Source organism: Propithecus coquereli, unplaced genomic scaffold (assembly GCF_000956105.1).
Source record: "Propithecus coquereli isolate 6110/MARCELLA unplaced genomic scaffold, Pcoq_1.0 Scaffold123, whole genome shotgun sequence".
NCBI classification, from domain to species: Eukaryota; Metazoa; Chordata; class Mammalia; order Primates; family Indriidae; genus Propithecus; species Propithecus coquereli.
The window spans coordinates 2,718,707-2,744,906 of record NW_012136414.1 but is presented as its reverse complement, the minus strand read 5'-3'; positions in this window follow the sequence as shown (position 1 = coordinate 2,744,906).

Here is a 26,200-nt window from a genome sequence, read left to right as displayed (position 1 = left end):
AAAAGATGAATTAGAGTAAGTAAATTTGGGAGCTCTGCTGAGGCAAAATACTCTTAGTGTTCAAACTTAGCTGCACATCCTATCCCTTGGGGTCCTTATTGAAAATGCAGGTTTCCTAGATTCAAACTGGGGATTCTACATCAGGAGATCTAGGCTGGGGCTCAAGGATGGGCACCTGGAGAATCACTGCTCTAAGAAGCAATCCTGTGTTAGCTTGGTAGTTAACACTTGCACTGCAGCTATTAACACCCTGAAATAAACTAGATTAGCTAAGACTAGAGCTCTAGGTAGCCAGGTGGCTGAAAATAATTCCAGCGGTAGTTAGAAGCTGAGATTTATTGCAGTTTCTATGAATTGTGGTTATATTTTAATTTCTTTATAAAAGTTCTGAACAGTATAGAGAATAGCATTGTGTTTATCTGCCAAAGGACAGTCAGTTTGGAAACCAGATTACCAGAATGAGGATCTCCCCACAATCCCTGGATGGCAGTTTTTGTAATGTAAGTGTCTGAAGAATCTTAACCCCTTAGCCAAGATGAAATCTTAGCCTACATGGAATACAAAATAGATGCCATCCTTCTAGAACAGCAGATCTCAAATTTTTGAAGATCCTTTTACACTCCCTCAAGAATCATTGAGGACCTCCAAAGAGTTTTTGCTTTGTTACATTTTTTTTAGATGCGTTATTTCTGTTAATGATATTTTCAACTAAAACTGAGAAATTTTAAAATATATTTAATTGACTTAAATATAACATAATGAATTCATTATGTGTTAGTACAAATGATAATTTAAAAAAAATTGTATTTTCCAAAACAAAAAAATTGTGAAGAATATCATTGTTTTACTTTTTTGCCAATCTTTTAAAAATATCTGGCTTTACAAAAGACCAATGGATTTCGATATGTGTGCCAGCATTCAATGTGTTGCAAGATGTCCTTGTAGTTGGTAAGTTTATTTCTTTATTTATTTTTAGACAGGGTCTTACTCTGTTGCTCGGGCTAGAGTGCAGTGGTGTCATCGTAGCTCACTGCAACCTTAGACTCCTGGGCTCAACTGTTCCCCTTGCCTCAGCGTCCTGAGTAGTTGGGATTATAGGCACGTGCCACCATGCCCAGCTAATTTTTTTATTTTTTGTAGAGATGAGATCTTGCTGTTGCCCGGGCTGGTTTCAAACTCCTGGTCTCAAATTATCCTCCCTCCTTGGCCTCCCAAAGTACTTTTGATTGAAGTGTATAAAGAAAATCTTGCTTCACATCAATAGCTAGTTGGAAAAGGGAAGATCTTTCAAGTACGAGAAAAGTGTCTCAGGGAACTGGGCTCCACGGACCATACTTTGAAAACTGCTCTTTTACTGGTGAGCTAGAGTCATCAGCTACAGACACACAGCCCCAAGGTATGTGGTGGCTGGTTCAAATCACAAGAGTTTCATATCTAAGGACAAAGCATGTCTACATGATCTAGGTTGACCAGGAAGAAACAACCAAGAATAAAGAGATGTGGGCCCTAGAATGAGGTATAACCATGGATATTTATAGGGAAGAGGCTAGGTCTGGAGATGAAGGCTTCATCCAGAAGAGGAGTGTGAGGTAGTTGCTGAACAACATTTCTGCTGCTTTATAACCTGAGGTAGCTCAGACCCACTGTTTTAGGCATTTAAAAAAATTCTGTTTAGTCTCTCAGATGCTTCAATAAACCTTGCTTAATGTTTCTGAGGTGTCTTTCTGAGGTGATCCTTTTATTTAGTAGGTAAAGAATTCCCTATAAGCTTTATCCAGCTTTTTCTCTAAGGGATTTTTTCCCTTTTTTGCCCTTTTTAAAGAAATTTCATAACATTCCCTATTTTTGAGCAACCATTTCCTTTGTTCTCTTATCTCCATAGATGAGCCAATTCAGCCATCTGAGGAACAGTATGTAGCTTCAGATCTTTTGCAGGTTGTCTCATTTCCTTGGGAATCCAACTGTAGAACTGATCTAATCTCATCAGTTCTGTGATACTTCTTCCTGGTGCCTGGTTTGGCCCTTCCTAAATCCAGTAATTGAAATGGCACCTGGTTCAGCAGCAGCAAAGTGTATTAAGGAAGGACTCCCCCTCTCCTCATGGAATGAGGCTCCAGAGCTTCCTTAAAGGTTTAAAATCCATCAACCCTTATCTAAATGTTAAGTTTATAGTCCAGCCTAGTCACAAAGTCACTGTAGCATGTGGCCAAAGACATTTCCCAGATGTCGGCTGGTTATTTCCAAAGGAACTCTGCACACAGGAATCATTCTCTTATTTAACATGCTTTTACGGTGAGGCCTAATGTCAGAATGTCAGCTCCATCACCGGGCCAAGGAAGCTTCCTTTTCTCTCCAACCATCTTCCCTTCTCTCTCCTTCCCTACTCCCCCTGACCATGCAAATGGAAGTCCAGGATTGCCTTAGGCCAACTCCAACCTCAGTCTCTGCTTCTCAACTTTCACCTTCCCTGCAAGTCCCCTGTGGAGTTTCTAAAAACAGAGAAACTTTGGCCAGAGCAGGAGAGGTTAACTCTCTGTGGCAGCATCTTCCTCCTCCACCCTTCATCCTACCCTCCTCTCATCCATGCTCATGAACTTCCTCAGCAGGAAAGGAAATGAATGTTTACTGAGTGCCTCCTGTGTTCTAGACACTTTTAGGAGCATTATATATTTTATTTAATCTAAAATAACCCCACAAATCTTTACTTTTGTTGATGGATAAACTAATACTGCACAAATATTAGTTTATCCATCACCTGAGGGTCTGCCGATGACAGTATCCATTCTCTTGGATCACTCTCTGCTGTGCTGCCTTCACACAGGAATCCCTTTAACTGTCTTCCTTCCAGAGACAAAGTGGGCCACATTTGAATCCTCTTTCTGATTTTCTCATGTGAAATGAAACTAGTTTCTTAGTCCTGTCAATGCGACCATGTCATGGTCCTCATGGTCGTCTCCCTGCACCATGATTCTCCCTTAGTTGTATTACTTCAGGCCCTTCAGTCTCAGCTGCCCTCCGATGTGGCCTCCTCCCTGGGCCTCTCTCTCTGCTCTCACCTTCTGGAGCAGCAGACTGTGGATTAGTGGTCAAGGGCATGGGTGCTGCAGCCAGACTCTGCATTTCACATCAAATAAAGACCAATCTCTTGAGCTTGGCCTTCAGTGCTCTGAGATTGGCCTTCAGTGCCCTCAATTGTCTTCCTCCAACCTATTCTCCAAACTTCTTTTCCATGAGATTGCTACATACACCTCCCAACAACCAGAACTGCTGGTCATCTCTCTCTCCGGTTCTTGTTTCTATACCTTTATTCCTCTGCACATTCAACTCTCTACACATTAAAATTCCATTCATTCTTCAAGACTCAAAAACCAACAGCATCCTTTTCAAGAGGGCTTCCCTGATCTTCTCAGCAGGAAGTAATCTGTTTACTTTGTGGACTCCCATAGCTCTTTATTAAGCCTCTTTTAGAGATTAGACTTCATCATGTTTTATTATCCATTACGGTTATTTATGCATCCATCTACCCAACTAGAACATAAGCCCCTCCAAAGCAGGAGATGTGTTGTATTAATATTTGCATTCTGCTAAGTGTCTATACAGTGTCTTAGTCATAATGGTAATTCAATAAAAATTGTGTTTGAATGACTGGTATATGAGTTTTATCTAATAATAATAGCTACCATTTATTGAGCTCTTCCTCAATGCCAAGTTCTGTGGGGACAGCTTTGTGTATTGACTCATGAAATCTTCACAATTCTGTGAGGTACTTATTATTCTTCCCATTTTTCAGATAAGGGCATTGAGTTACTGCTAGGTTAAGTAATTTGCCCAGCATCGCCCAGCTGACAAATGACATAACCTGGACTTGACTCCAGTGCTACTCAACTCCAAGCCCAAACTGCATGACAGTGCCTCTTCCATTGTCAAAGGAAGGCCGTGTGGCACTAGATCCATGCACACAAACACACACACACACACATGTGCGCACACAGAGTCATGTATCACTTGGCAAAAGGGATACATTCTGAGAAATGCATTGTTAGGCAATTTCATCATTGTGTGAGCTTCATAGACTGTATTTACACAAACCTAGATGGTATAGCCTACTACACCCCTAGGCTATGTGGTGTAGCCCATTGCTCCTAGTCTCTAAACTTGTACAGCATGATACTATCCTGAATGCTCTAGGCTACTGTAACACAATGGTCCGTATTTATATATCTAAACATAGAAAAGGTACAGTAAATATACAGTATAAAAGATTAAAAAATGGTACACTTGTATAAGGTACTTACTATGAATGGAGCTTAAAGGACTGGAAGTTGCTCTGGGTGAGTCAGTAAGTGGTGAGTGAATGTGAAAGCCTAGGACATTAGTGTACACCACTGTAGACTTTATAAACACTGAACACTTAGGCTACACTAAATTTATCAAAAAACTTCTTCAGTAATAAATTAATCTTAGCTTACTATAACTTTTTTAATTTTATAAACTTAATTTTTTAATTTTTTCACTCTTTTGTAATAACACTTAGCTTAAAACACAAACATGTACAACTGTACAAAAATATTTTCTTTCTTTATATCCTTTTTCTATGTGCTTTCCTCTATTTTAAAATTCTTTTTTTTTTTTTTTACTTTTTAAACTTTTTTGTTAAAAACTAAGATACAAACATACACATTAGCCTAGGCCTACATGGGGTCAAGATCATTAAGATATCACAAGGCAACAGAAAATTTTCAGCTCCATCATAATCTTAGGGGACCACCACAGCATATGTGGTCTCTTGTTGACCCAAATGTCATTATATGGTGCATGACTGTACTTACTGGTACCTAAATGGTCATCAGGCCTTCTGCCATGTCTGCAGTTATATTCTGAGCACTCGTAGCTCTATCTTACCTAAAATGCACTTCCTCCTTTTTAGGGAGGTTAAATTCTAAGGGCAGCCATAGGGAGACCCCTCCTACCAACTCTGTTCCCAGAGACAGGAATTGAGCTTTGCTAGGTGGACCAACTACAGAGAACTCTCCAAAGAATATGTCAGCATTTATGCAAGGCTGATTAAAATGCAGCAAACAAATCATTCACTGCCTAATGTGCAATGCATCGTAGCTTATTTGATAGCATATTTATGCGCACATCTTCAGAAACAATATTCTTGTAAATCGTGTATCAAACCCTTGGGGAGATATTGGTAGTAAGCAGGAAATCAGCAAACACATTGATCCTACATGCTCTGTGATGTTAGCAGTAGTCATGAAATTGGATTTCATCTTAACATATTAAAATCAATATACAGTGTTCAGTTTAATTTAGAATGTAAATACCATCGAGGGTTTTCAAGACAGAGAAAATAATAGTTCCTAACTCAGATATGTATGTATCATTACACAGACAACTTTCCATTATTTAGAACAAGTGTAGCCCTGAGATAAAAAAAAAAAACAAAAACCTTGCTCAGCCTGTCAGAATAAATGGGAACTCAAGTTAATCAGCATCAGTGATTAAGAAGGGGTTCTCATTGTAAACTAACACAGGGAGTTTAGCTATTTTTCTCCATAATTTTATTTTAAAATAAAATGTTGCCAAAATTGCAGTTATCACTTCTAATTCTCTAACCTGTGTGTTAGAGAGCATTGCCTTGTATAAAACTCCAGATTTTTGCAGCAAGTTACATAATAAGATATTCTTTGCCATCATGAGGGATGTGGGCCCAAGTGATGCTTCTTATTTTGGGATATGGGTCTGTGAAGCTTAGAGTTTGAGGACTCCTATTTCTCTCACAATATTCTTCTGCTTTATTCTCCCACAACTGTCTAATACCATGGATAAAAGTGGGAATAGTCATTTTTGTGATTACTATTGCTTGATTATTGTATGTTCATTGAAGGCATGATGATATGCCAGGAACGACACTAAGTTCTTTAAATACGTGGTTTTGGTTAATACTCTTTCTATCACCACGCTGGAGGCATCATTAGCATTTCTACTTTATTGATGAGAAACGAAGACTTAGAGGAGTAAAGCTACTTGTCCGTCACACAGTTTGCAAGTAACAATCGAGATTTGAACCTGGGTTTGTGCAACTGCAGAATTCAGGCTGTTTACCGTGGCTGGCCTGGAGGAGGTAGGGCTGCTCTGTTCGAGGGAATGTTATTCATCTTCAAATGAATAAAGCCTCACCTCTAGGGAGACTTGAAAAGAAATGAGGAGGTGAAATGATGATTTCAGGCCCTCTTTGTGAAAGTGTGTATTTCCCAAAGCACGGGGGTAAGGAGGAGAGTGAACACAGGTGCTGTGGAGCGGCAGCGATTTTGTGGCTAACACATTCTTCCATTTTCATCGCGGCTGCTGCCCTCGTGGCTGCAGTATTTCTGTAGGGCCTCTCTTAAACGCCTGAAAGGCTAGCTAGGAAGGATGTAGTCTGTTGGCTAGGTTTCCAAAGAGCACGGCTGTACGAGCACATTCATCTTTTTTCTCCCTCCTACTGGCACGTGTGATGTCCAAAGTGTACGTAATCGTCCAGTCAAAAATGCTTATTGCCTGTATTACCTAAGCACTCTGAAAAAAATAAATAAAAAGCTCCTCAGTGGTATTTAAGTAGTCCCACTTTTATCTTTAAAAGAATATATATTACCCATTGGTTTCTAGATTTTTTGTGGTGATCGCTTAGAGCCGTACTTTCAGAAGCCACTTCTCAGGTTAGAATCACAAGGATGTTGTGAGGTAATGTCTGGAAAGCACTTTGCACTCCTCCGAGAAAGGTGCTACGTCAATACCGTGTATTATTATTTATCATCGGCCCGAGAGAAAAGCACGGGCAGGAGATGCCTTTTGTTTCCTTCCCTGGATACAACGGGGCTGTGGCTTAGATAGATTTCAGCTGGGGGAATGTTCCAGCACACCTGCAGTCCTTGAATGAAGAGACGCAGACTGCCTCAGGAGCACCCTAGGGACAGCGAAGAGGGACAGAATGTGAAGTCGTGCCGGCCAATCGCACCCTCTCTTAACGCGGAGGCGGTGTGCTCCTTGTGCTGGGAATTCAATTCTCAGTGAGCGGGGAAGGGAAGGGGGAGCGGATGGATATTGCGTATCTGGCAATACTGAAGCACTCTTTAAAAAGATCAAAGTGCTCAATACAGTATCATGAGAGCCGGGGTCCTGTCACTTCCTGCCCATTCTATTTGTAAAATGTGTGCACTCCTGAGCTGGCCAGCTTGAATTCAAGCGGTCCCCTCAGGGACCTAAAATAGCCTCATCCTTCTGGACTGCTACAAAATTCAAATCATCTTTTAAGTGTCAGCTCAGATGCCATGGTTTCCTCTTTAAGTTTTTCCAGATATTATGGGCCGAACTGGGTCCTCTCAACTCATATGCTGAAGTCCTAACCCCCAGTAACTCAGAAGGTGACTGTATGTAGAAAAAGGGTTTTTTTTTAAAGAAGTAATGAAAGTTAAATGAGGTCCCTGGGTGTGGTCCCTAATTCGATATGACAGGGGTCCTTATGAGAAGAGGAGATTAGGACACAGACACACACCGAGGGAAGGTCATGTGAAGACAGAGAAAACGACCATTTGCAAGCCAAGGAGAGAGATCTCAGAAGAAATCGACCCTGCTGAAACCTTGATCTCAAACTTCTAGCCTCCAGAATTGTGAGAAAATAAATTTCTGTTGTTTAAGCCACCCAGTCTGTGGCACTTTGTTATGGCAGTCCTAGCAATCTAATACAATAACGAAAAAGTAATGAATGAAAAATACTATGGGCTGTAAAATTTTGCCACTCAAAATGTAGTCCTTAGGCCAACAGCGTTGACATCACTTTGGACCTAGTAAGAACTGCAGAATCTCAGGCCCCATCCAGACCTTTCGAATCAAAATCTGCCTTCTAACAAGATTTCCAGGTGATCTGAATGTACATAAAGGTGTGAAAGAGCTGTCATTGAACAATTCAGCTTCAACAATTGATTATTTCTCATGATTCTGTGTTGTCTAGGTGACCACTCTGCTGGTTTCACTGGGGCTCTCCTTGTAGCTGCATCTGCACAGCCTTTACTAAACAATCTTATCTCATGGGACTTTTATGACCTTTTTTTTGTTTTCATTGTATATGTTGGTACGGCTACCTTATATTTATGACCAGTTGTACTACTTTTCTATGTATGGTGGAAATATAAAATTTCATTTTTAAATAAATACATTTTTTTAGAAAAAGGAGTCAATGTAAAGAAGATTAAATAAATAATGTTATACCTTCTATGAGGCTATAGCAAAAATCATGAAGTCGGTATGTGAACTATTAAAATTTGAGAAACACTCTCTTAGTCCAAAATTTGCAAATTTTCTAAGGGGTCAGAGGCCCCACCTACTACTTTCAATATATGTAGGGGTCTTTGAGAAGATGGCAGGGAGATGGAAAGACATAGAGTCATTAAGATAATTCTCCTTTCCTAGAACCCCAGAATAAGATCCAAGCTCAGGGTGCAGGTGAGAAAGCATCTTCCTGTGTCCCTTCTTACTGTGTTTCTTTTCACTCGGGATTATTATGGTAATATCAGCACCTGACATTTATGTGGGATTTTATGGTTTGAAAAGCTCTCACACATGCTTGATGTCATTTGATCTGTAAAGCATTTGATCTGTACGGCATTTTATCCTATATAGCAAGTGAGCAGAGTGATTGTTTGTCTTTGAAGAGAAGGAAGATCTAGCTACTGTTAGAATGGTTCTTTCTCCCAGTAGAGGGAGAGCTTCCCCTACATGCATAGTTTTCTATAAAGCTGACCCAATTCCTTGGAGGCCAATGGTGCCTTTGGTCTTCTGGGAAATGGTGGATAAAGCAGAGTCACCATGAACTGCACGTTTTCTGGGCAAGGGCGTGGCCACTGGATTTAACAGTGTGGTGCACTGGTTGGTCCTAAATCCAGGACCACTGCTTTGCCATATTGGTGTTCTTTGCAGCCTTGTGTCCTGGGCTTGGTAGAGGCATTTGATAATTGATGCTTTTGGCACAAAGTTGTGTGCCATCTAAAGACCTCCCGACCTCCAAGCCCTAATTTAAACCATAATTTCTTTCTCAGGTCCTTTGAGGTAGAATTTCTCACTCCCTTTCCTTCAGTTTCATAGAAATTTCAAGGTTTCTCTATTAAAACATTTGTCTTAAGCGGCTTTTTTTGGAATTGTTTATGTTTGTGTCTATTTCCAGTGCTAAAGAGTGGATCCTTAAGAGCAGAAACAAGGTCTTACCAATGTTTGTATGGAACACAGCCAGCGCTGTGCATGTGGTGGGTGTTGAAGGAAGCTTTGTGGGCTTGAGATTAAAACATAAGACACAAAATATTACCAAAAAAGAGAAATATTTTGAGTATGTTGTTTTGCATGAATATCCTTTAGAGACTTTTGTATTTTGTGAATTGTAGTCTAGTATAATTTTTCATGGTCCATTTCACCTTTCTTTTGTTTTTTATCACCCTTTCTAGATGTGAGAGTTAGGCCCATCTATGAGCTGTGACAGAAAAAAGTGCTGCTATCTTGTGGTCTTTGAGGCAGATTTTTATCTTCAATTTTAAAATGTGTGATCCTCACACCTCTACTAAGTTTTGAAAATTATAGGCACATGTTTTGTGAAATATTCCTACTTTTGTTTAGTTGTGTGTATATTAATTATGGTTATTCAAACATTTATGTGTTAAAAATATCTCAAATAATACCACTTGAATATGATTTTTAACAGGTAGAACTAACACCTTGTAACAATTCAATAATTTCCATGAGAAAATTGGTTGAATATTCAAAATAAAGGCTATTTAAGCATGCAGAGAATTTGCAGTTGCTTCTTAAGTTTTTATGTAATCAATAATTAAAATTATTAACTCTGGATATCCTTCAGTAACTCTACAGAGTAAGAGCTGGAATTCTCATGAACATTTGGTTATCATCTCTAATATCGAGGTTTGCACTGGCTCATTTCATCCCAGGTCCTGAATTTTACTAAGAATGTCAAACATTATTTAAAGGCCAGTGTTTCTGATGATGTGCTAGGCCCTGGGCATATTTTGTTTATTTGTGTAATTACTCCTCTTAGCTGTGAGAATTTGGAAGTGCAACTACAGGAACATGATCTGCACATTATATTGTACTTGTTTCATATTTTCCATTTTAAAAACTTACACGTGTTCTATAGTAAGATGGTGACAAGTCCCTAATAACCTTTCCCAACTTCCCATGAAAATACCCACAGACAGATCAACATCTTTTAGAAAATACAGGCTCTTGGAAACTTCCAAAATGTCTCATGGGCGACTAAAATGTGCAGAGACAGGGAGAGCTGTGGAAGAAAACAATTGTTGATTGACGCTTTAAAAAGAAAGGGAAAGTGGGCCAAAATGCATATATTTTAAAATACAAAGTAATTGATCAAAATTAAAAATATATTAAAAGGAATGAATATGAGAAGGCTTGAATATTCCCAAAAATTAAAGCTAACACTTAACCATGTGGCAGAGTCTAAGCTAGGAAGGAGCTTGGTATCTGTGGTTTGGAGGCACTGGTTTGAAAAACCCAGCTGTAGCCCACACATGCATTTGAACCTGAACAGCCTGGCTGGCTGGCAAGCAGGATGGAGGATGCGTTGACTTATCCGCCAGCTTCTTGGATGTAGCTGTAGGGGTAGATAACTGGATAGCTATCACCTGCTGTTTATGATATGTCTTCTACACTGGCAACAAAGAAGCAGCTTCCTTTTTTGTATATACTATCATTTCCAGTCTCTAATCATCCTGAATTGAATGGTGAGCTGATGCATCCTGAAATTCTGTAACATATTTTGTTACCAGGTAAATATCAAGTCCAGACATAGAGAAACACACACCCATACACACACACACGAACACACACACCCCACATACATGGATGTACACGTGTACCCTTAGTAAAATTTTAGAGAATTTGGAAACTATAATTTGCAAGTTATATAGGCAAAATTCTCTCACCATAATATAGTAAGCAAAAAAATTTATTTAACATGAAGCTTGGACCGGTGATCCGAGCTCCAGAGGACCACTGGAGGGTAGGAGTTTGAAATCAGCCTGGGCAACACAGAAAGACCCTGTCTATTGAATAAATAAATTTAAATAGAAATGTTCAGGCCCTTAAGAGCTAAAAATGCTCTCCTCAAACTTGGTTAACATCTACCAACAATGCAGTGGTAGATTACTTTAAACATACAAATATGAAAATATCATATATCAAAATGTATGGCATTTAAAGATATACTAAGAAACATTAGTTACTAAAAGAGAGAGAATGCAAATCATTTAATTATTAACTGAACAATTGGAAGAAAAGAAAGAAACCGCTACAAGGGAGACAAAAAGATGAAGACAATAAAACTAATTGCAGGAATTAGTGAATTGGAAAGTAAAATGTGTGATTGGAAAGTAAATCTGATTTAATTTTTTAAGAAATTCAACAAGATAGACAAATGCTTAGTAAGTCTAATGAATTACTAGGTGAAATATGAATACATGAAATTAGAAAGAAAAGTTATAATAACTGCTTATGTGAGCATACTATGTACAATTTTATATTAATAATTTGAATCTAAATGAAATGGATGATTATTTGGGGAAAAAACTGAACATGCTCAAAACCAACTTAAGCAATAGAAAATCTGCATAGATAATATTGAAAAGTTATTTTAAAAGGAGATAATATTTAAAAGTTATTTAAAAAGGAAAAACTTTACCAAGGTATTTGTACAGCTCATAATTTTAAAAATCTGCAAAATTTACTGAGGAAAGAAAGTTACAATGCAGAAGTGACTTGCATTTGGGCAGATGGCAGGCTGGCTTCCTTGAGCCTGGGAGCACACATGAGTGAATCTTCTGTCAGCCAGGGTCCTGAGTGGCTATGATGAGCAGAGTCTGCTACTGACCCACACCGAGCATATAATTTGAGTGAGAAATAAACTTGTGTTTTGTCAAGCCACTGACATCTTGAGGTTGTTTATTACGACCTAATCTATCTTGTCTGTTACTAACACTGATATAAAAATATATTCAACAGCATAGAAAAAATACCTAGCAAATAGATTCACTATCTAAGAGAATATTATATGTAATAAAAAAGCATCACAGCTCAGTAGGGAATCCACCAAGATAACTAGTCAAATGGGAGAATAGAAATTTTGATTCTCACATTATACCACAGAAGAAAACAAATTTCACATGGATTAAAGAGTTAAATTTGAATAAAAACTCAAGCCATTAAAAAAAATAATAACAGTGAATAATGAGACTCTAAAGAGAGTTGTATGCTTTTGAGGCTTAAAGAAGAAATTTGGAACCAGAAAAAATTCTAATTCCAAAAAAAAACTCCATAAAACTTTAATTCATAAATGTTGAATTAAAAATTAAGAAACTATAACCTAGCCAACTGCCATTCAACTCATCTCTTATGCACAGTAATTATATATGAGTTTAAATCGCAAGGATAAAATCAAATAGTTTATTCTTTGCAAAACTCATGCTTTAGCTTATAAAATCTTAGAGTCAACATTGAATTCATCTCCAAGAATTCTAGAGCATCACTTGCCAGGGTTAGGAGCTTGGATTCTCAACTTGGCTCTTCTGCTTATATGTGATGTGAACTTTGACAGTCACACAACCTCTCAGAGATGCATTTTTTCCTGTAAATGAAAGCATTGGACCAGATGATCTTTAAGGTCCTTTTCAATTGCCAAACACTGTGATAGTGTAGCTATCCATAGTAATCAAAATATTAAATAGCACAAAACAAGCTGGCTTAAAAGAGAAAGCTTATGTTCATAAAAGCATAAATTAAGCAAGTTAGTCTGATTTTTCTCTTGGGACTTGAAAATATGATGCATATGTATATTTAGATAAGATACAAAGAAGACTTGTGAGTCTCTTACTGAAGCAAAACTTCAGAATTCCACAGTCACAAATTCAGCCACATGACCTGGTGACCTATTTTTGATGAGCAATTTTTTTTTTGCAAATTATCCAGTAAGCAAGCCAACCCACAAAGTACAAGGATAATATATCATGAAAAGTATTTAGGTCATTTATTTTGATATGTGAGGGTTGATGTTAATTATTTATACAATTTCACAGTGCAATAGTAAGTGTCTTATGGTATTTTTCTAAAACATAGTGAAGATGTCTAAATATGAGTTCTCACTAGAGCTTTTTGCTTTGAAAGTTTTACAGAAACAGTAATTTAGTGAAACATTGAATTTAAGATTAAATTACTTTCAAGTCAGTGAGGTTCTGATAAACTAAATATGTTTTAAACTTAAAAAATAAAAGAAAGTAGATACAAGCTTAAGAGTAGGAAATGAAAAAACCAAGTTGTAACTCTGACCTTTGCCCATGCAACTGCCCCTCTCAAGACCACCCTGTGAGACTTTGGACTTGGGGATGAAATCCCAGGCTTTCCTGCCACACTCAATAGGTGTGTCAAAGGCAATGAAATAGCAGATGAGATCAAAGTCTGTCATTGATGGGAACATGCTTGTCAACAAACATCTATGAAGCAGATCCTCTGGGCCAGGCACTGTACCAGATTCCAGGAACATAAAGGCAAACACAACCCAATTTTTACTTCTCAAAGAGCCTGAAGTCTGGTGTGGAGATAAGCATGTGTATCAGTAAGGGTAATTTACATTATGATCTGTAGTATAAAAACACCCATAGTTCTTATGGCTTAACACAATATAAGTTTACTTCTTAATGCTGAGTGGCCTTCTGTGTTGTCATTCAGAGGTTTGGGCTTCTCCCACTGTTGGATGACTTTCTCCTAGGGCTATGGGGTCCTCTGCTGGGTCCTTGTATCCAATCAGAAGAGAGTGCGTGGAAGATTAAGAATAAGCTCCGGAGGATTTGATGGGTAGGGATAGGGAATGACATACATCACTTCTGCCCACATTCCAGTGCCCAAAACTTGGTCACAAAGTCATATTTTAACTGCCAGGGAAGCTGGGGAATGTGGACAAGTTTTGTGCCCAGGAGGTGGCAGAACCGTGTTTTTAGGAATATGCTTGGAATTGAAGAAAAGAGGCTGCAATTAGTGCCTCGTCACAATAAGAGAGATAGAATACAATGCCTAGTGGAGGCCAAAGGAAGGAAGGGTTGGCCCCACTGGGGCAAGCTCACATAGGATAGGAATTTGTTAATGGCAAATATCAAGCCACTGTTGCAATTACGAGCTCAATAAATCCTTACTGAATAAAAAAATTTAAAAGTATTCCTAAATTAGGGTAAATGAAACCTCGGGTACTTTATAATACAGAACTATAGTGTTCTTATAGTTGAAATTTTTAATATGATTGTTGATTTACACACAGTGTTAAGAAATAATACACAGTGATCTCTTTTACACTTGAGCCAGTTTCATCTAATGGTAACATTTTATAAAACAATGGCAGAATGTCAGAACCAGAGTACTGACATTGATGCAATCCAATATTGATATGATCCCCCTCTAAAAAGTCAAGTTATTCAGATTTCTCCAGTTTTACTCGTAACTAATTTGTGTGTATGTGTGTATTTATTTATATCCATTTTATCACTTGTGTAGGTTCTTGCATTCCCCACTGCAAGATACAGAGCAGTTTCATTACCACAAGGACCCCATTCCCCATCGCTAGCCTCTGGAGGCCCCTAATCTTCCCTCTATTTCTAAAATTTTATCATTAAAATTGTCATATAAATAGAATCAAACAATATGTAACTTTGAGGGTGAGGTTTTTTTTTCTCAGCATAATTTTCTGCATAGTCATCTAAGTTCCTGTGTTTATCAATAGTTCACTCCATTTTACTGCATAGTTATTCATTCCATGGTATGAATATACCACAGTCTGTTTAACCACTTGCCAGTTGGAGGACATTTGGACTGATTCTAGTGTTTGACTATTACAAGTAAAGCTGCTATGAACATTCATGTACAAGTTTTTGCAGGAACATAAATTTCCATTTTTCTGGGATAAATGTCTAAAATATAGAACAATTTGCTGGGTCGTATCATATGGAAATCACATGTTTAATTTTATAAAAAACTACCAAACTGTTTTCCAAAGCTGCTGTACTACTTTACATTCTCACCAGCAATGTCTGAGAGATCCAGTTTCTCTGCGTCCTAGTCAGCATTTGGTGTTGTCATTATTTTTTTTTATTTTAGTCATTCTGGTAAGTGTGGTTTTAATTTTCATTTCGCTGATGACTAATTATGTTGAACATCTTTGTGCTTATTTTCTGTCTGTATATCAGAACCACAGTGGTTTTTATTTTAAATAGAGTTTAGAAATTTTCTAGTTCTTACAAATAACTTCCTCTCCTTTTTATTTTAACTGAAAAAAAAATTCTGGACAATTCCTATTTATCATTTTACACCCCATCTAAACGTCCGGTTTTCTTTGAAGCCTTCTTCAACTCCCAAGCCCAAGTTAATTAAACCTTGTCTGGCATTTAAAGTAAAATGAATCTCTGCGTTTTCTAAGTTCCAATTTGTTTTTCCTTCTATGATAGCAGTTATCAAAGCGTATTTTCATGAAGATGATTACCTGTTTGTGCTTCCCACTAAACTGTGTCCCTAGGGAAGGGACTGTCTTACACAATTTTGGCCTCCTGAGCGCCTTGCATGATGCCTGGTGCACGTAAATGCTTAATATTTTCAGCGAATTCGGGTACTTCTTTAGGGTCTGTCTTTTTCTCCAAAGGATTTGAACATCTATTTTTTTTGGCAGCCACTGTGCTGGACACTTTCACAAATGCTATCTCATTTAGTTCTCACAACCACCTTGAGGTATAGGGATTATCTCTGTTTTGCAGATAATGAAGCAGAAAACTCAGAGATGTAAGTAATTATAGAAAGTTACCAACCATCTCAGTAAGCAGCAGATGACTCTTGGCTGTGGACCTTCTCGTTGCTATGCCATAGTTTCCCAGAGGGGGCGCAACTGAGTTGTGTTCTCTCCTTTGCACCTTGCTGATGGCGCCCCGCGCCCATCTCACTGGCTGCGTGGAATTCGTTCCTGTCCTACTGACAGTCTGCCTCTCCGGCCCGCCGCCTCAGAATGGGCAATGACCATTGCTACACTTCCCTTTTCTGTCTTACCTTGCCCTGAACACCTCCTTCCCCACCTGCCCCAAGGCTTTAAGTTTCTATTAACCTCAAGGAACAACTCCCCGCATTTCCTCCTGGCTCTCCATTCTCTGTAGGGACTCCTGTGCCTTTCTGCCTTTGGGTTTTTCCTTTCCACTTCACTATTCCCCTCCCCCGACCCTCTCCTCCCTCTAGTCTTAGGCTGCCCGTTTCTCAAAGGAATTAGATTCCATTTAATTGGACGTTTTTGAGGGCCTATTATGTAAAAAGTAATACGATAGGCTGTTTACAGGTGTTTTGCACCAGATTCTCTCAGTTTGGAAACCCAAGACATTGGTGCCCACCTCACCACCTCTGAGAGTCCTGAACCAGCAAGCAAGAAGAGAGGAATGGATTTGAATTGGACACCAGCATCACTTTCCTTGCGTTTGCACAGCCAGCATGTGTCCGTATTTGTCGCTTTACCTAATCTTTTATCTCCTTACACATCTGAGGAGGCAGCATCTCTGACTCTTAGATTACCATCTAATACAGGCGATAAGGAAAGTACAAAAGAATAAAACCCCTCTTCTTACTATATATAGCAACCAAGGCACAGGCACTCTTCCTTTAGTTAACTTCCCTCTCAAATGCCCCAACATTTATGAAAATGAAAAGCCAAAGTGGACAGTACTCTGGGAGTAGCCTGACACCTCTCCATCACCCAGACTAGATTATGTCCCACAGGACTCCTTTCGAGGATACCGACCTCACTTTTTTCCATAATAGTAAGTTTGGATACTGAAAGCTTAATGATTTTTTTTTTCAATGTGCAGGAAACACTGATGAAGAAAAGACTCCAGGTAGAAGAAATTAATCACATTTATTTATCAATTTAATCAAAAATATCTCACATAGTCAAAGCTTACAATATAGTACCAATAAAAGATAAACTCTAAAACATTACAGCTTGAAACAACCTAAATAAAGGCAACGAAGTATTTTACCTGACTGCCAGCCACGTTCCATTCCTTTACTCTCTGTGGCAATAACACCTCAGCAATTCTAAGATGCAATTTTTTACCTCGGAAATTGGGATGTGTCCTAGAGTTAATGGCATTGCGTGGTTTAATTAGCACCATTTCTCCTTTTGCAAGTGAAACAAAAGTGGTGCGTTTTATAATTGACGGTGTCTTAGATTCAATGAAATGCACTGTCCCTTCGCCAGGTACTAAAGGAAATGAGAGCTATCCCCATTCTAGCTGATCTTATGGGTTTAGTGGGGGAGACACATGTGCAAGGAGATAAAAGATTAGGTAAAGGGACAAACGCAGACACGCGCTGGCTGTGTAAATGCAAGGGAAGTGATGATGGTGGCCACTTCAAATCCATTCCTTTCTTCTTGCTTGCTGGCAGCAGGGACTCTCAGAGGTGGGGAGATGATTACAAATGTCTTGGGCTTCCAAACTGAGAGAGGCTTGTGCAAAACATCTGTAAAGACTTTCAGTTGTTCATTTTTGCTGGGTGCCCTGCCCCCATTTAAAATTTTTATATTTATTGATTATTTATTTATTTTTAACCAGAGGTCAAATACATTCTCACAGTCCCGGCTAGCAGATCCAAATTTCATTTGGGTGTTTCCCCCACCTTTTATGCTACCATCTGTTATGGTAGGAGCTTCTCTCCAGCCCCAGATGCACAAATCCTGATTAGGTGAGGCAATCAAAGCCATCTAATTCCCCTCCCAGTGACTGGTCAGGCTGGTACAGGTGACTCAGCTCTGGCCAAAGAGTTGTGGAGGGCAGTCTGTGAGAGGGTTTCTGATAAATGTTTTGCTCACTGCTAAAAAAAAGAAATGCTCAAGAGGAAACATTCTTTTTTTCCTTAAACTTGCTTTGTGGTGTCTTCATGTGATACCTTAACCTGCACCAGCCCATGAGATCAACAACCCTGAGGGCAAAAGCCTAAGTGATGCAGATGGCAGAGGGAAAATTGGCAGGAGTCTTTGTCCTTTATCTCTGAAATGGTTACTGCGCTGCTGAGTTAACCTACCTGAAAGCCTGACTTCCTACCATGTTACCATGTTACCATGTTAGGCTGTACATTTTCCTCATTATTAAAGCCCTTTTGAGTGGGGACTCTATTCCTTTTTTTTTTTTTTTTTTTTTTAGAGACAGAGTCTCACTCTGTTGTCCAGGCTAGAGTGCAGTGGTGCAATCATACCTCACTGCAACCTCCAACTCCTGGGCTCAATTGACCCTCCTGCCTTAGCCTCCCAAGTAGCTGGGACTACAGGCATGCACCTCCACACCCAGCTATTTTTGTAGAGATGGGGTCTTGCTATGTTGGCAAGGCTCATCTTGAACTTCAAGCAAACCTCCCACCTCGGCCTCTCAAAGTGTTGGGATTACAGGTAAGAGCCACGGCGCCTGGTCCTATTCTGTTCCTTGAAGCCTAAAATATCTTAACTAAGATTGCTGGTTAACTCTACCTAGGGGTGTTGGGCAAACACTGTTCAAAATGGTAAAATGTGAATTGGGTCTTGTAGAATAAGTCAAAAAGGAACATGAGGAGAGGAAAGAGTATTTGCAAAGGCAAGGCATGAATGACTCAGCTGTGTTGGTGTAACAGTAAGAAATTTCATTTTGTCATAGGATAGAAATAAAGCTGGAGATGCCATAAAGAGTCTTTTCTTTCTTTCTTTTTCCTTCCTTCCTTCCTTCCTTCCTTCCTTCCTTCCTTCCTTCCTTCCTTCTTCCTTCCTTCCTTCTGTATCATGTTGTGGAGTTTAGATTTTGTCCTGTTGGCAACATGGAATCAGTGACACTTTAAAACAGGTGAATGAATTAAAAGTTATGTATGTCATAAAACTTTGGTGGCAGAGTGACACGTGGAGTGAGTAGAAGCTGATGGCAAAAAGCTTAGAAGAGATCAAGACTCTTTTTGTGTTGTTGTTTTTTCAAATGGCAAAAATTGCTTCACATAGACTTAAGCAAAAAAAAAAAAATTGGCTTATGTAATTGGAAATCTAGAGGTAGAACTTGCTATAGGGATGGCTGGATTCAGGTGCTCATGCAGTGTTGTCAGGAATCTTCCCCTCTCTCTCTTGCTCCTTGTACCTTGTCGCTCTGCTTCTCTCTGGGTTGGTTTCGTGCACAGCCAGCTCCCTGGCTACATTAACTTTCCATCATTATAAGAAAAACATCCCAGATGAAAGAGAACCTACTTCTCAAGAGCTCCAGCAAAAGCCCTGGGATGGATTTTCTTGGTTTGAATTGGGCTCCCCAAAATAATTACTGTTGCCAGAAAGGTGGACCATTCTAATTGATCAAGGCTAGTCATATACCCACACCTGGACTCAGGGGGAAGAATCATTGAATACCTTAGATTAAGAAAAGGAGGAAGAATCATTAAATAACTTAGATTAAGAAAAGGATTGATACCCCCAAAGTGAAGAAATGTAGAAATGCAGGACAGACCTAACTAGTAGTTATGCCCAATTAAGAGATTATGAATAGTCCAGGCCAGCCCCCGCGCCCCCAAGTTGATCTAGACAAAGACATGGAACCGAGAATTAAGAAAATAGGCTGACCTTCAACTTGGGAGGTGGTACTATTTGTTGTTAATTTTACAGGTGAAGAAGCTGAGGCTTAAATAATAAAAACAATTTGCCTGCAGTCCCATAGCTTGTAAATGGCTAATCTGGGACCCAAACAAGATCTGTGTGACTCTAAAGTAGATGGTCCTAACCCATAGGCTACAAGGCCTCTCAGTGAACATCTGAAGAAGGAGCATGGGAGTGAAAACCAATTCACAAGTATGCTCACTCCGGCTGCCTAAATGAGAAGGGAATGAAAAAGAAATTGTGTGCTTGTCTCTGTGACCAACACTTGATCCTCAACAAGACGAAGGGAAGATAGAGAAGAAAGGTGTCCACAGAGGCCTTATCCTTAAACCAGTGTTCTTCAGCCTCAGCCGCATTGACATATTAGGCCAAATTTTTTTTTTTTTTTTTTTTTTTTTATTGGGGTAGGGGAAGGTCGCCTTGTGCCTTGTGGGATATTTAGCAACATCCCTGGCTTCTACCTACTAGAAGTTTGTAGCACCTTCTTCCTGTTGTAACAACCAAAAATGTTTCCAGAATTGTCACATGTCTCCTGGGGGCAAATTCTTCACTCCTTAACTGTATATCCTCCCTTACTCCTGCCCACCCTACCCCACTCCAAATAAACCTTCCTCTCAGTAGGAGGCTGAGGCCTGAGGCTTTCCTGGTTTCCCTGGGGCTGTACTCTCCTCTGCCCTGATGGAGCCCTAGCCACACTGTGAGGCTCCAGTATTTTAAATCTTCACTTTCTCGCCAGAGGTGGCTCAGACAACACCTCCCTTCTCTACACTATAAGTAAGGTGCACTGCATCTCTTTGCCTTTGCCTTTTGGAATTCTGTGATTTCTAGGAAAGTTTTTGGGAAAGAAATTCACTGCTACTGGAATCCCGAGATCTCCTGTTCCTAAAGGACAAAGACCACATGGAAAAGAAAGACCACATAGACAGTAGTAGGTTAAAGGTAAGGTTAGGTCACTCATAATTGGTCGATTCAATTGAATTTTTGCCGTTAGATGGCCTACATTGTATTAGAGGCCATAGAGTGAGGAGGAAACATCCTACTTTCACCATTTACAGGAATTGTGATCCAGGGCAACTCCATTTCCCTCAGCCTCGGTGATCTACAGCATGGAGCTGGTAAGATGCACACGTCTGAGGCCGTGGTTTTGCAGAGCAGTAGTGCCGAGCAACCACAGTCCTGACTCTGCCTCGTCAAAAGGCCGAATTTTTAATACATACTATTTCAGATTAAGAGGAGAGTTTAGGACTGTGCTTCTAAAAGAAACAACTTCTAAAAATGTCCATCAAAAAAAAGGGAGGGGGAAGATTAAAGTAAAACATTTCAATTTGCTTCTGAAAAAATTCACTTCTGAAGAATATTTGTTAACCTATGTGGATTATATATTTTTCTATTTTGTTTCTGATCTTTTCAAATTCTAAAAGATGTCAAATTTGTAAGTTTTGATAATTATCTCTTATATAAGGAAAATTAATATGGAAAAACAGTCTCTTGCTTTTGCTGTTTGTATTTGGAGAACTTTGTTTTAGCTCCTATTTGGACCTCTGAATCTCCGTCTAGAAAAAGCAGAGAACTTTCAAACTTAGATGTAAAACAAAAAAAGGTGACTTTCTAAATAGAAAAGGGGGAAGAAAAAGGGTAAAAATTTAAATACTATTCTCCTTATGTCTAATTGGTAGTGTAAATATTTTCATGTTCTAAAACATTCTCTAATGTTAATAATGATAATATGATAATAAAGTTAAAAATTTTAAATTATTTTAATATCAAGTAACAGACTAAGATACTTGAGTGAAATTCTCTAACCTATTTTGTCACATAGCAGACCAGGTCTTCCCGTATAGATCACATGGTTCCAGCTCTGAGCGTCCCCTGGCTATTTTCTCACTTGGTCTCTGATAACTTTAGCCCTATACTGATCTAGTACAGCTTCCTGAAGTCCGAAGTCCTTGTAAATCTCTATACTTTTGCCTTCTCTCACTCCTTTTTTTATTCTGGTGCAACAGTGTGTGTTTTGCAATTAGACTATGTTTATTTGGTATCACCAGGAAGTGAGTTTTTATTCATAACATAATTTCAAGAACACTATAACTTTCAAAAAAACATACTATTGATGAAACCATTGCAAATTATATCATGCATTCCCATGCCTTAGGTAACAATGAATTGACGAAATTTAAATTTTTCTTACAAAACAGTCAGATGGAAATGTAGAGTGATATTCCATAGAAATTGATTTTTACAGGAGAAAATTACTTTTATTTATTATTAATATTTCAATGATTTATTGAGAAATCATGTTTTGTACACTTTTCTGTGTCTTTGTATTAAATTCTTCGTGATTGCCATGATATTGAGGTTATATAAAATTTTTAATATATAAGAATCAAGGAATACACATTTTTTCCTATTTTAAACTTTTTTTTTTAATTTTCAGGAAGCAAGAGACAAAACAATACAAAAAATGCAGTCAAAGTGCACCAAAATTCAACATATTTATGTGATATGTATCAAGCCGTTTTATTTGGTTTTCCTGGTTTCATCAATTTTCACTTTTCTATGAGATCAAACACAGTTGCAAAACAGAAGAAAGTGGAAAATGTATCCGAGTTTGATAAAAATAAATGTAGAAAAGACCAAGAATATCACTCTAATGAGATGAAAGGAGAAATACCTTGCTTTTATAAAAATAGATGATAATTGATTAAATTTAAACACAGACGAAACTTTACACTTACACTCTTCAGTTCTGTGAGTAAACTAACAGCAGAGGCTACAGACAATGATAACAAGGCAAATGTGTTTAGTATGACAGCCAGGTAGGCTGAGCGGCACAAAAGCCCACAGTTAGACTGCGGCAAGACTTAGCTGGAGTTGAACGCCCAGTTCTACTGAGAAAGACTCCATTTTAATGTGAACTTTGAGAAATTGCAAACAACAAATGAAAAGTCTTCAAAACTATTATAAAACCCAATTAGAAAATAATTGACCATTGATCACTGAATATGGCAAGGGTGCTACATATACCAAAGGCTGAATGAGAGAGGAGTCTGGGGAACAGAAAGTGATTCCATATGATCAAGGGAACAGTATGATTAACCCATGTGGCTAGAGGGATAAACAAGAGCCAGATCAAAAGAGCCTTCCTTGTAAGCAACCTTATAGGAGGGTGATGAGAGCCACTGAAGGCTTAAGTAGAAGAATGATATCATCAGATTTGCATTTTGAAAAGATGATGGACAGTAGTGTGAGGGCAAAAAGAAGATGGCGAGCTTAGAGGCAGAGGACATTTAAGAAAAACCAACTCAGGCAATGGGGGCTGATGGCTTGAATGAGGGTGCTGGCTTTGGGAATGGAGAGAAGAGGACAGGTTGTAGGGACATTTGGGAGGTCAAAGCATTACAACTTAATGGTTGATTGGATATGGGGGAAGATTTAAGAGATGTGTCAAGAAGAGTGCTTTAATGTTTCCCTTGGATAACCAGGTAAAGGGTGGTACCATTCCTAGAGATGGGATCGTGAGAGAACAGGTTTGGGGAAGGGAGAGATGATGAATAATTTGAAACACAATTAATTAGGGAACATCCACATGGAGATGCCCAGGAACTGTACATAAGGGTTTAGGGTTCACTGGGGGAGAGATTTAGGCATAGTAAATATGCAAAAGCTATGAAATTTGGAACACTTCAGTGCAAGCTATGTTCCACCATATATATTTGTTTTTCTTTCTAATTTTGCTGCTCTTTTGAAACTGTACAGAAAGCACTTACAGTTCCAGCTTGTTTCCCTGAAATTCAGTTGTATCTGCATTGACTTGGAATATTGATCAACATATTCACGTATCTATTTCCTATCTGGAACCTTAAAAAGCAGGCCCGAAATGTATAAAAATGTGTAGAACATATGGAAATTGACTCTGAGGCTTAAATTTAACTGCCATTTAATAGTCTTTTAATTAGCAATTAGTCTGTATTGATATTTTGGCATGTTATGGAAAAGTGATTTTTAAGAACTTAAAACTTCTCAAAAATTTTTTCTTTAGTTGAGGAATAGGTTGCTGGTGGCTACAACCTATATAATCGAATTCACAAAGAAATAATTTGACGAAATTAATAAGGAAACTTAATGTTCTCTAGGCAATTGTATGCCACCAATGTGTTAAATCTTTGTCCATTAACTTATTAAATTATTGTTTTATGAATCTTCTGCAGGACTATATTCAAATTGAATGTTTTGCCAATATCAATCCCCTACTGGTGGTTCTAACAAAGAATTCTCTTTCAGGAACAGGCCTTTTTCCTTGGGGAAGTAAATAGAGCCAGTGATTTACTGATAAATCCACCCAGTATATACATCATCTCTGTCCCATATATCAATGTCATGGGCAACAGCTTGCTTTACTAAGTGATTCTGCAGTGTCTTCTCAAAGACTGTTTTGTTTAGTAATCAGATCAAAGTGCCAACATGAATACTTTTTAGCATCGTATGAATTGTTTTTTATCTTTAAGAGCAAAATTAGTTCTGAGACATATTTATGGAATGATTTCCACTGCTGATATTTTATCCCACCATAGCAGTCTACTTAAAAATTGTTAGTTTGTGTATCACTCATGTGCACTTCGGTATGGATTATTTGCTACATACTGTATTTACAACTGAAATGTTATTCTTGATACCAATTAGGAGAATTCTCATATTTGTAGCTCTTCCTAGCTGACCAGTTTTTAATTTGGTGTTAATTATCTAAACAGTTTGGGAGACTAGATGGCCTCTTGGTTTCACGCTATTAAATGGCACTAAACATTCTCTCCAAACCCTTGCAAATGGATTGTGAAACTAATGAGTGATAGGTTTGTGAAAATTTACATGGGGGTGAAAAGAAAATCATAAAGGAAAAGGGGCCCTTTGATGATGACTGACAGATAATGACAGAGCTTTCCATCTTGGTTTTAAAAAGGAGGTTTCACTGAGTGGGTAGTTCAGTTTAACATCTTTGTAAGTTAATCCTGGAAAGGACTTTAGGAAGACAATCAGAAGGACACAGAATTTTTTTTTTTTTTAAATAAAGCATTAAGACAAAGAAAAGTTTTAAAAAATGATATTTTAGAGACACATTATTGATTTCCTTCTTGTATTTGCGATGCAGGCATTTTAACATGTTCCATTTCAAACTGTCTCTGTAGAAGCGTGTTGTGCTGTGTACATAATCTTTGGTAAGGAATTCTACTTGCAGCATATCTTTCTTCAAAGGCTTTGCATTTCTGCATAAAAAGCTTATTAATTATTTGTAGCTGCTTGTCATCGTGTTCTGATAATAGAAGGCTGGTCAAGGATAATAATTACCACTTCACCTTTTTGGATCATATATATCCACTATTCCTAGTGCAATATTATCCAAAGCATCTCTTCTCCCCCTGTACACAGGACCAAAAGTGCAGGCACATCATTTATTGATAAGACAAAAAGAATGTAATGAAATTATCAATGTTCTTGAATTAATTATGAACATGATTAAGAAAGCTAAAATCTCAGGAGCCAGGATCTCATTACCCATTCAGTCTTAGGGATTGCTTTCATTCAGCTAGGCAAAAAGGCTTTGAGCAGCCCGGCAATTGCCTTTCTCTCATTTATTTGTGCTAGAATTAAGGTTTATTTGTTTTCTGTTTTCTTCTTCTTCAGAATGTTTCTCTATCTTTATCCATTTAACAAACTGTTTCCTCCTCTGTCTCAGAAGGATGCACCTTCTAGGGCCTACATCTCTGTCTGCAGTCTGCATACCTTCTTCTTTTGAGTGCATTTCTCTCAACTCATTTTGCTGGAACTCCTAAATATCTCTCAAGGTAAGTCTGAGAATGTAGCCAAAAAGTTCTTTCAGATTTATGTCTGCAGCTATACAACAGTTCTGTCTGAATCCCATTCAGCTAGGAGTCTTAATGACATCATTATTACGCTGTCTGTACTGGGCTAGATTTTACTTGGAGCCTTCACTGTATTATTACTTATCTTCCTTTCTGTGTGAATGTACGAATAATACTTTTTTAGGGTGGGGAAATGATTCAAAACTAAGAGGGAAATACATTTTTTACTCAAATCAGATTTTCAAATGTAGTAGAAACAATAAGCAAAAAGTAAATCCATTTTAAATTTGTATTTGCTATACAGATATTCCGATAGCTCTTGAATTCCTACCCTTTCATCCTTGATATTAACTAAATTGAGAAGGTCAACTGCAATGTAATATCATATTTGGGCTTATTTGAAAAATTTCCAAATGTTCCTTTTTAAAAAGCATTCTAAATTTTTAGTATTGTAACGTCCAGTGCAGAAGAATATTGAATTGGTGTCTGTTAAAAAATGTCTTGGAATTGTTTTAATGGCACCTGACTAAACCGATTTTTTTTTCCCAAAATTAACCAACAGTAGTTTGGCAGCAAACTTCTTTGAATTTGATAATAGGTCATTTATAAACAAGAT